A 12,134-nucleotide genomic window follows, 5' to 3' on the forward strand; every position below is an offset into this window, starting at 1 on the left:
TAGATTGAAGAGTGGCCAATCGAATATCCTTAGTTGAAATCATATTGCGTATATAGAAAATTATATAATATATATACAAAATGATCGAAATAATTTTCATTAAGGCTCAAAATACGTAAGAAACACAAGATAAGTTTAAAGGGGTTCAATATCTACTATACATAAAAAATAATTTTTACCATGTATAAATACTGTAATATTCTGCTGGAAGATTGTTCGGATAAATCCCTTGGCCCTACCTAGCTCCACCCCTGCATCTATAGGTCAAATTTTGAATACTCTTCGTGAAATTTATAGTTTCGCTGTTGATTGAACCCCTTCAACACACCTAGCTCTGCCATTGTAAATTAAACAACTCTAATGGAATATTTTAACAAGTTGCAGATACTTTTTTTAATTTCAAGGTCAAATACTCTTTATTTTTCCCAACTTCATCAAAATTTTATCCAAATGCCAGTTTAAATAATTAGTAGCTAAATTTATTATAAGTTGGTGTAGAAATTCATCGTAAAATTGATACTCCTCCGCTTCAATTTATATGAACCTATTCGACCGGATACGACATTTAAGAAAGAACAAGACTTAAAACTTGTGGGTTCAAAATAAGCCTCAAAATAGAAATCAGAATCGCTTCATAAAGCGAATTTGTTTCCAAATTGTGAAAAGAAGGCCATTCATTTCATTTTGACAAAAAAAAAAGTGCTCAAATAAATCAAACAGGCGGAATATTATTTCCTTTCCTATCTTATCAGAATTGGCCCCACGAAGCTTGCTAATTGAAAAGGACGAAGTAAGTGTAGATGAAATCCAAAAGATATTACTAGCGTGTAGTTGATTTGTGCGAGTAAGTAATGAGTTAGTCGCAAAGAAACTAAATCAATAGATCTAACGGTAGACGATCGAAAGATCCAAATTAAAATATGATAGATTAATTCGATAGTGTGAAGGAAATTACGTGATTAAATTCATGTATTCTATCCGGTGACTCTCACCTAGATAGTTTACACATGGCAAAACATGGGCCGTTGATCTATTTACGTCCATCCAAAAGATTGGGTCCATCTTGCTTTTCCGCCAAATAATTTGGTCACTTACATTGCAAAAAAAATAGCCTAAAACTTATATTACGAAAAATGACCTAAAATATACAAGCATATACAAAACCAAAATATACAAACATATACAAAACATATACAAACATATACAGATACTTATACCAACATATACAAACATATATACAAAGGTAGAGAGAGAGAGAGAGAGAGAGCGCACGCGCACAGAGAGAGAGAGAGAGAGAGAGAGAGAGAGAGAGAGAGAGAGAAGTTTGACTCATTTTTTGTAAGAATTAAAAAAAACGAATGACTTCGATAAAGATTGCTGCCTAACGAACATACAACAGAATTTTCTCAATTTTTTATGTAACTATTCTTTATTCAGTATTAATTATGGGTCCGACGATCCAATCCGCGTCGCATAGGATCATTAAAGGAAGACACGCTTCATATCAAGAATTTCCCTGATTTTAACATTTGAACCCGAGACTTCTAATTCAGATGCGTATCGCGTCGTCCAACATTTTCCCACCTAACGTCAAATTGTTAGATACCCCACAAAGAGATAGATTAGGTTTTTGGTAGGGTTTTGATATTGATGTGGGAATCTTTACACCATATGCGGCATCCTGCCAATGTTTTTTGCTTTAAACATGTGGACGAAATTGCCTATGGACAAACGAGAAATCTAGAAAAGTGAGATGGGGGTATTATTGGAATTTCGAGTGTACAATTATTTGTTCCTAGTCATTCAAGATTAGATTGATGAATTAACAAAAGATAAAATTAGGTATAAAGAAGATGCCAAGATCTATCATTTTCATAATTCATTGTCCTGTCCTTTGATATAATTCGTATATTAGGAATTGATTAGGAGTGGGCGTTCGGTTCTTCTGTTCGATTTTATCAAATTTCGATTCGATTATTTCGCTTTGCTGCTTAAATTCGATTAAACACCGAACCAAACTAGTTCGGTTCGGTTCTTTCGGTTTCGATTTTTCCAATTCGGTTGTTTTGATATGATATTAAAAGTGATTCCATTTACACTAATTCATATACTCAAAAGCAATAAAACATAAAACTGATAAATTGAAATCAAAATCAAACAACGCAAGAACAGAAAATCATAACCATGATATAGGATTACTAGGTGTTATATACATACAGTAAGAATAATTAAGAAAACACATAAAGAGCATACATTAATTCTAAAGACACATCCTAGTCACCTCCCTTCGTTAAGGATATTTGATTTTATCAACTGAAGTGAAAAATTAGGGATACAAAAGCAAAAGATGGCTTGTTACAATTAGTTTTTTTTGGGCTTAAACTTAATGGGCCTGAACTATTTTAATTTTTTTGGATAATGTATTAAATTTCGGTTCTTCGATTCGATTTTATCAAACTTCGATTCGACTATTTCGGTTTTGGTTTTTTGAAAGTGGACACCGAACACCGAACCAAACTAGTTCGGTTCGGTTTCGGTTTCTTGAAGTTCGCATTCGGTCTGATTTTTCGATTTTCGATATTTATGCCCAGCCCTAGAATTGATTAAGCTAGCATGTAATTAGGCTTAACTAGCTAATGATGAGATCTAGATGTGATTTAAGGCAAGTTTTAAATTTCTTCTTTCACGCCAATTTATCACATATTTATGAGTAATTAACTTGATCATTTTAGACATTTACATGAAATATAGCATGTTTGAAGTATTTACAGAGGTTTGCGGGCTATTACACTGGAGAAGGGTTTACCTATGCGCACACGAAAGGCAACGGCCGCAGATTTCCTTGTCAACAAAAGAAAAAAGTATTTTCAGAGTAATATCGCCATGGAAATAAGAATCGACATATATACATCCATTCGCCATTATTTTGGTTTCTTCTTTAACATCCGTTTCTCTTCGGCGAGTCTTCTATGCACCAGAAATACTCAGTGTGATGATATAGTAGTTTATGTGCTTAGGGACCCAAATGAGTGCCAAAATTTATTATTATTCTCCCATCAATTACTCCATTTGTCTCAATTTAAATGAGAATCTTTCCTTTTTAGTGCCTCGAAAAGAATGTCGCCTTAGTATAAATAGAAATAACTTAACTTTATGATTTTCTTTTTACCCTTAATGAGATGATTTATACCACACATATGTTTAAGGTTTGTTTTAGATAATAAATTTCAAAAGTTTTTTTCCTTTTCTTAATCTTTGTGCCAAGTCAAACGGGATTACATAAATGATTACTGAGTGAGCAGCGATTTCGGAAGGTTATAGATAGTTCTACAGAAATGAAGATGTAGCGTAATTGGTCCATATTACGAGGACTTTTAAACGTTCAAAACAAAACGTTACCAACAGAACTTTGTAATTTATAAAGACACGATAGGTAATATTCATGGATTAGATATTTTATTTATAAAATCAAAGATTGTAAGAAATGGAGTCAAAATTTTAACTTTAAGAGCTTTTGTATTTTAACACGACGACTTCAAATGCGAATAATTGGATTCTAGATGAGATTGTCACACACTTTAACATAGTAGCAGGGCAGGACAGACGAAAGTCCTGAAATCGAATATCAACGCCATACATTATAAAAAGAATTTTCACGCGCTTGACTCACGAAAAAAGAGTCATGTTTGCACGTGGAGAGTGTGTTGAGAATATAATTAAAAATAAATAAAAGTATGTGATGGTTACACAATTTAATAAAATGCACAATTTGAAAGAAAAATTACTGAATTAGATCGAACCTAGTTGGGCTTCTACTTCCGTCCCGAATAATGAGATGATAATTGAAATGAAGGAAGTATAATACATGACGCATAAATAGACGTGTGGATATGCGTGAATGACATGTTCGAATGAATTATGGGTACTATTTATAAAAATTAGATAAGAGTTCATGTGTTGCTGAATTAATATGAAATTAGAACAGCCAAATGTGACAAATCTTCATCTAAGAGCTGGCAGATTAGGATGCCCATTTGCGTCTGCTACTCGCCACAGCTTCCAGCTAAAAAAGTACATTAATTTATTAGTTACGGATTCATATGAAGTTACTAGTTTTGACTTGAATTTTTGTATATGTTAAACTAATAACTTGAATCACATCCTTATCGTGCCTTCACTATGATATGGATTTCATGTTCTTATGACAGAGCACAAAGAGATTTATCATCAATATGATAATTGAATGTTTAGAATGCAAATCACAAGTACGACTAGGGCCTTCGTGGTTCAAAATAATCAACCATTGATAACAGTAACATAAACCTGGGACCTTTTGATAGCACCGGTGAATCAGATGCCGGCAACGATGGAGTCTGAGATGGAGGTGCAATATAAAAAAAACAAATAATTAATGTTAAACTCAATAAATCATATAGATTGTAATCTAATCTCAAACATATAAAGTTCAAATTGTGAATCTACCTCTAGGTGTTGTTTATGTTTAAGTTCAATTGATGGACCATCAAATAAAGAGTGAATGGAATGATAAAGAGTTGTCACTAGTTGTCTAAGATCTCTTTTCGTGGACTCCAATCTTATACTTTGAGATCCACAAAAAAAAAAAACAAAAAAAAAAAAAAAAAAAAAAAAAAGAATGGTAATGTTGAAAACCCTCACACATTAATATTTGTGTGAGTCACAAAACAAATTTTCTTGATATTATTGGATCAATACAAAGTTTAAAATGTTAATTTAACTATTACTATATTCGTGATGATGAAAGATAGTATAATTGTTGTTGGAAAGACAAAAAGTTAACATATCAATAATTTAACGGATATTAATTTCTGAAGGACCTTTGTGAAACTAAATGTATTACTCCATAATTGAAGTCTGATTAATTAATCTTCAAGCTTACTAAACATCATTATTGTTTTTGCAACTAACAGGAAAATGCCTTTGTAGTTTTCAAGTCGCCGCAGTCCTATCGTGCACCCATTTATTTTAATTTGTTTGATAATATCGACTGTAAACAAATATTCTTAAGTGAAACTACTAACCTAATTTATATAATCACTTTCTTAATTCTAAAATATTTTTTTAATAACTTATTACATAATTATGTATATCTTTGTCAGCAACTTGAAATCAATTATTTACTCTTCCTCTAGGCTCTAGCAACACCAACGAAAATATGAACAAATAAATAAATTAAAGCAGAAAGAAAAGAAACAGGAAAACATATTATGTGCAGGGCGAATGCAGCTTATTGTTGTCGGGTTCATCTGAATCCAATATTTTATATGCGTAGCATACATTTGTGTATAAAAAAACACTAAAATGCAACAAATAGTAATATGAACCATATATTTAAATGGATTCAAATTTTAAAGATTAAACTCATAAATCTTAATATAAATCCTGAATCCACCTCTGATTATATGTGGCTTGTAGAGTTTGAGCTGGATGTTTTCTTTTATCGCACCTTATATATATGGGAGAAAAAAAAATTAACTCTTTTTTTACTTTAAAATCTACTGAGATTTTAGTCATTAAATCTTTCATAAATTTTTCTTTATTTGAATTATATAGAAATGCATAATATGTAAAACAATTTTGTGCATATATATGATTGGCCTTATAACTGTAATTTTCTATTGGCAAAAGCAGTTTGGATGAATCATTTTCCGTCTAATTGCTCTGTTCCTATTTAAAAATCGAATTAAAAAAATTTAAATACTAAACCCGTTTTTCCTTGTCAACATCAAACCAAAAACTAAAAAAATGAAAGTAGACTTATTGGTAGACAACTTATTGAGTGGAGATAGATTCCAAAACTGTTGAATCAGAAGAAACATAATACGTGGAAGATTTAGATAGGAACCTACTCGAAACAGATAAAAAGAAAACAAAAACAGTAAAAGCATATACAACAAAATAAAGAAGCAGATGAGGAAGGATGGGCTTCAAACTAACATGGGTTGTAGTCGAATGGTTCGGAATCCTTCCATCCTAAATGAGAGGTCTTGAGTTTGAGCTTTGGAAAGAGAAAAAAAATGACGTTGGGAGTTTCTAAGGGCAATTACAGAATCCAGTGCTTAAAATGGCTTTAAATTTTGCCCTCATATTTCAAATCTTTAAATTTTGCCCTTCGCATAAACCCATAGGTTCCAGTGTTCGAACTCCACGCGCAAATAAAAATTTTAAAAAATTCGCAAAGGCAAGTTTAAATTTCGCTATGCCTAACTAAGATACACTTGCGAAGGAATTACCAAAGTTATGCTACCTGGGACCGATACTTATGCCTTATCGGGATTGGCATAAGTATGCGGGTCCCAGATAACTTTGATAATTCATTCAAAAAGTTTATGCGGATCCGCATAAAAGTTTGCCCATTAAAAGTATGCCCCCAGCAAGCATATCTTTGTGAAGGAATTACAAAGTTATGCGGGACCCGGCCTACTTATGCCTTATGTAAGGATTGGCATAAAAGTATCTTGGGTCCCAGATAACTCTTGATAATTCCTTCGCAAAGTTATGCCGGTCCCAAGCATAAAAATTGCCCATTAAAAGTATGCCCACCGCATAACTTTGTGAAGGAATTATCAAAGTTATCTTGACCCGATACTTATGCCAAGTCCGCCCATAAGGCACGAAGTATCATGCCCAGATAAAATATGTAATTCCTTAACAAGTGTATGCCGTTGGCGGATAGCGAAATTTAAACCGCTTGCGAATTTTTTTTAAAATTTCGATCGCGCGTGGGTTCGAACCCGGACCTATGTTAGTTAACGGCGGGCAAAATTTAAACATTTCAAATATGAGGGGCAAAATTTAAAGACCACCCCAAAAGAAGGGCACTCCGCGCAAAAAAATGATTTTCTAATTCAACTAAGATGGTTTACCCAATAATAAAAGAGGGGTATTGCACTCGTGTTCATCGTTAAAATCCGGAACATTTTATCATTATAAGTTACTCATTGATATATTTATAATGTAAATCATTAAGTTTTTAATATGGTTTGATTCAGAGACAAGTTATGCAAAAAATTCTAAAGCAAGAATTGCAAACATTAAAATGAGTAATAAGTTTGTTATGTTTTGTTAGATATTAGGTTTGAGGTAGTAAAAATTAGTATATAGTGCATAATATAAAACATATGTTTACTTTTTAAGTAAAACAGTTTTGTTTATTGTTACGAGAGTTAGTTTCGTTATTTTAATTATTTCATCCATATGGTCTTATTTCACACTATATATATCTCGCATAAAATAATATAAATTTCTTGTATTGCTTGGGCTAATATTATCCTTGAGAAACTTTGCTCTAACGGTGATCTTATGTGGACATTATGTCTCTTTATCTAACCAATCAAACAACGTTTTAATAAAATGGTTGGATTTTGAATACCGATGCATAAATTAAGTTTATCTTCATATTTATATGTTACTTGTTAATATTAGGGGCAGGGCCTTCAAATGATCAGAACTGGATCGCATGATAACCCAAGTCTATTGAGATTTTTTGACACGTTACCAGTGAAATAATTGAGATTTTTTCACTCTTAATTAATTAAATATCTAACTTCAAGTCTTTTGAATGAAGAATTTTTTGTTAAGAAGTTTATCGCTTAGTAGATTTATTCGATGCGTATTCGAATAGTCAAAACCGTTAGACTATGAAATAATAATATGTTTCATATTAGTTATGATGATTGTTTACCTCCTCTTGTTTGGCATAACTTATAGTCTTGATATTGAGCTGATTCAGATTAGGTAGGTCAATATTATTTGGCCCCATGTGCTCACATATTACGTCTACCAACCATTTGCACATATTCTAACTAGAATTCTTGAAATTTCCTCCTCCTGTTTTCCTTCCCTTTCTCCAACTATATGGGAAGATTAGTGGTTGAGAAGTTCTTTCATCAACAATTAAAGATGATGTGAGTCGTCGAGATTTATAATTTAATGATATCGATAAAAAAAAAAATCATATATTATAAATGTAAATTTGAGTTTCATCCTCACCTTATCTAATGAAGATAATATTTCTAAATCATGATCAATGGCATGATTCCTTATGTTAATTCTAGTCTTATAACATGATTTCTATAAAATTATAGATGTCAAATATTCATTAATTTTTTTTTAAGTTGTGTTGGACAAAAACTGAATATTTGAAGTGTAAGTTCAGTAACGTGACTCTTCAAGCGGATATGGACATAAGACTTGACACACATATAATCCCTAAGTACTTGGATTAGTAATTCAGGGTAATGGGGGAGATTGACGAGGATGGCACACATCGTATTGGAGTGGCGTGAATGAAATGGAGGCTCCCATCCGGTGTTCTACGTGATAAGAATATGCCGCCAAGATTCAAAGGTAAGTTCTATAGAGTGTGGTTAGACCGACGATGCTACATGGGGCAGAGTGTTGGCCAGTCAAGAACTCCTATGTTTAAAAGATGAGAATAGCAGAGATTAGAATTCTCAAATGGATATGTGGGTACACCAGGAGAGAAAAGATTAGGAATGTAGATATCCGGGACAAGGTAGAGTGACTCTCGTAGAGGATAAAATGCAGGAAGTGAGGCTGAGATGGTTCGGGCATCTGAGGAGAAAAGGTGCAGATGTCTCGGTAAGTAGGGTGAGAGGTTGGCCATTGAAGGCGTGAGGAGGGGGCAGATGTAGGTAGTCGAAAAGTATTGAGGTGAAGTGATTGGACAGGACATAACACAACTTCAGCTCATTGAGGACATGACCCTTAATAGGAGGGTGTGGAGTTCGAAAATTAGGGTAGAAGGGAGTAGGTAATCGGGCACATTTCTTTTTCATTCTCGGAATCTTAGTATTATTATTGCATTCTCTTATTCTTAGATTTCTATTACTATCTGTTGTTTCTTTAGCCTCGATTATCTTATTATCTTGCTATTATTTTTGCTTGTTGCTACTGCCTCTTGTTTTCTTTCTTTCTTTCTGTCGAGGGTCTCTAGGAAACAAACTCTATACCTTCTTAAGGTAGAGGTAAGGTCTGTGTATACTTTACCCTCTCCAAACCTCACTGGTAAAATTACACTAAATATATTATGTTGTTAGTAAAATTTTTAATTCATATATAAGATTTGGCTAAAATTATTAAGTTCACGTCAACCTCCCTATTATGTTGTATATCTGCTCCTCTACATTAGGATTAATCCGGGAACGTAAATATGTTTCATCTGGGTAATAAGCCACAAAAAGGCCAAAATAACGAAACAAAGAAAAAATGGAAGTAAAGGTGTACTTCGTGGAAATGAGCTCTTTTGAAATTTAAAAGGATATATATATATATATATATATATACTAAGTTATGTGATATTATGTTGTTTCCAAACTCAAGATATATAAAAGCAGATATTTTAACTAAAGAAATATAATTTGTGTTAGTACAAGTGTACAATAACAACAACAACAACCATATACCCATTGTAGTCCCACAAGTGGGTAGTTATATAAAAGCAAAATTTTCATTCCACTCCTTTAATATTTTAACTTCCATTTTGATGAAATTATTTAATTCAAATCAAATTTGGAACCAGTTTGACATTATAACTTATGTATCCTAATTTTCTGAAGTTATTTAATTCTAAATAAATAATCTATACGTAGTTAATGAACTTTTAAGACAAATACATAATTTAACTTGTGCAGCAGATGGAACTGCTCCTCTCTTAATTAGGGATTAGGGGTTCGAACATGGATATGGAAAAAAATCTTTGGAGGAAGCGCTCCCCCCGAATAGGCGCGATGCAATGCGAATTATCCGGATTAATTGGGCTCAAATGCGATATCGAGCACCAATCGAAAAAATCAAAGAACGTGAAAAATGAGGTAGGAGGTTCGATAGCTTTGAAAAGTAGACTTTAAAAACAAAAACAAAAAAATTGACATAAATAAATAAGATTAGGACCTAAAAGTAATTAATTAAAAAGTTTTAAAAAAATTTGAAAATTATTGTAAGGACTACAAAAGTCTCCAGCCGATAATTTTTGAAAAGTAGACTTTAAAAACAAAAAACAAAAAAATTGACTTAAATAAATAAAATTAGGACATAAAAGTAATTAATGAAAAAGTTTTTAAAAATTTGAGAAATTATTGTGAGGACTACAAAAGTCCTCACATTCCCTCTTATTGTCAAATAAATAAGATTAGGACCTAAAAGTAATTAATTAAAAAGTTTTAAAAAAATTTGAAAATTATTGTAAGGACTACAAAAGTCTATAAACAATAAATTTTTAAAAGTAGACTTTAAAACAAAAAACAAAAAAATTGACTTAAATAAATAAAATTAGGACATAAAAGTAATTAATGAAAAAGTTTTTAAAAATTTGGGAAATTATTGTGAGGACTACAAAAGTCCTCACATTCCCTCTTATATATAATAGTAATATATATGTTCTTAGAAAACAATAAATTCATCTGACTTTAATGAAAACATGATTTTTAAATGTAACAAAAAGTTGAAATAGGATGATTTCTTTTAATATTGAGATAACAATAACGGTCAAATGCGGTTTTGAACACCGAATTGTCAAGTGGAATATAGACGAGAGAGCCACTATTTTGGACTTTTTCGACCATCATTTTATGTTTCTATGATATGTGAATAGAACAGAGCTCCAAGTAGCCGTTTCTAAGTTCTTTTTTCGGTTAAATGCTGAGTTATTAAAATGATAATTAGAGGAGGGAAGGAGTTATCCAGCTCATTGGCGTGATTAATTTAAATTTGCACCGTATACGACCTATTAAAAAGGGAAAAGTTTCTACTAGAATTTCTTCATTTTAGAACTTGAACACAAGATATAAATTAAAAAATCTCATTCATCCATCGCATTCTTTGGAGGCGTTTATGGTACTTTTTTACTTTTAGACTAAAGTTAACATATAAATAAAATAACTAAAAAATAATACCGAGATAGATTAAAAAGATAAACACACAAAGTAGATCATATTAATTAGTATTCTTTATCCGTACTTATCATACCCCTCAAGCTGGGTCGTTGGTACCTTGTTAGCGTTATGCAGGTATTAGTAATACATTGATTAGTTATGAGGAAATCTATGTACTATAATTTTACGCACGAATTAGTTATTCCATCTTATATTCGGTATAAAATGCTACATTAATTCCCTTACAACTTATACATATATTAGTTGTGGGCGTTTCTAAATTGCAAATCAAAAATCGTATTAGGTGTGTTGAATTTTATACATAGCAAAAAAAAAAAATACTACCAAACATGATACTATTACTTGTGCATGATTTAATAACCTAATAACTCAGCTTCTAACCAACTACCAAACGACTTCTTAATTGCACACACAAAAAAACAAGATAAAAGAAAAAAATAAGAAAAAATAATTAATAAAATTTCTCAGCCTTCCTTAAATTCATACGTACTTCATCATTCTCAGATTGTGACAGCTATATGCTTCCCACCTAATTTTCTTTTTCTGTTCACTTTTGTCTCTTCTCTCCGTCTTTTCTTCATCTTTATTCACATGATTCGTGGGAAAATTTGGTGATCCAATAAATGTCTAAAATTCTTTTCAACAAGACACCATCATTTTATTTTTTTGTTTACGCCCTTTATAGTGATGGAGTCAGAATTTTTTCACTAAAAAAATTTAAAATATAAAAATATGAATACACGAACAATTTTAAAAAGTTCAACATCTATCATGTTATAATATAATTTTCCGATAAAAGGGATTCAAATTACTCGACCCTAACTTTGTCACATTTCATGTAGCCTTGTTTAGCCATGAAACAAAGTTTAAGAAAAGAAGAAACTTTTTAAAGTATGCGTCTAAAACAAAAATATAAATATAAATATTTATTTAATAATAAATCATCATGTAAAATGAGAATTTTGAGATCAAATTATTTTTTAATATACAAAGGTGTCATCTTTTTTCGAAGATAGACTACAAAGTAGGAGTACTTTTTATACATAATTTTATTACTTAATTCTAGTTAACTACCAATATGCATTTTTATTTTTATTTATCTTTTACTTCTAAATAAATTAACTTGATTTAATGACTTCACTTGCAACAAAATGGGTCCATATACCAACGTATATTGTG

Source organism: Lycium ferocissimum, unplaced genomic scaffold (assembly GCF_029784015.1).
Source record: "Lycium ferocissimum isolate CSIRO_LF1 unplaced genomic scaffold, AGI_CSIRO_Lferr_CH_V1 ctg3669, whole genome shotgun sequence".
Taxonomy (NCBI): Eukaryota; Viridiplantae; Streptophyta; class Magnoliopsida; order Solanales; family Solanaceae; genus Lycium; species Lycium ferocissimum.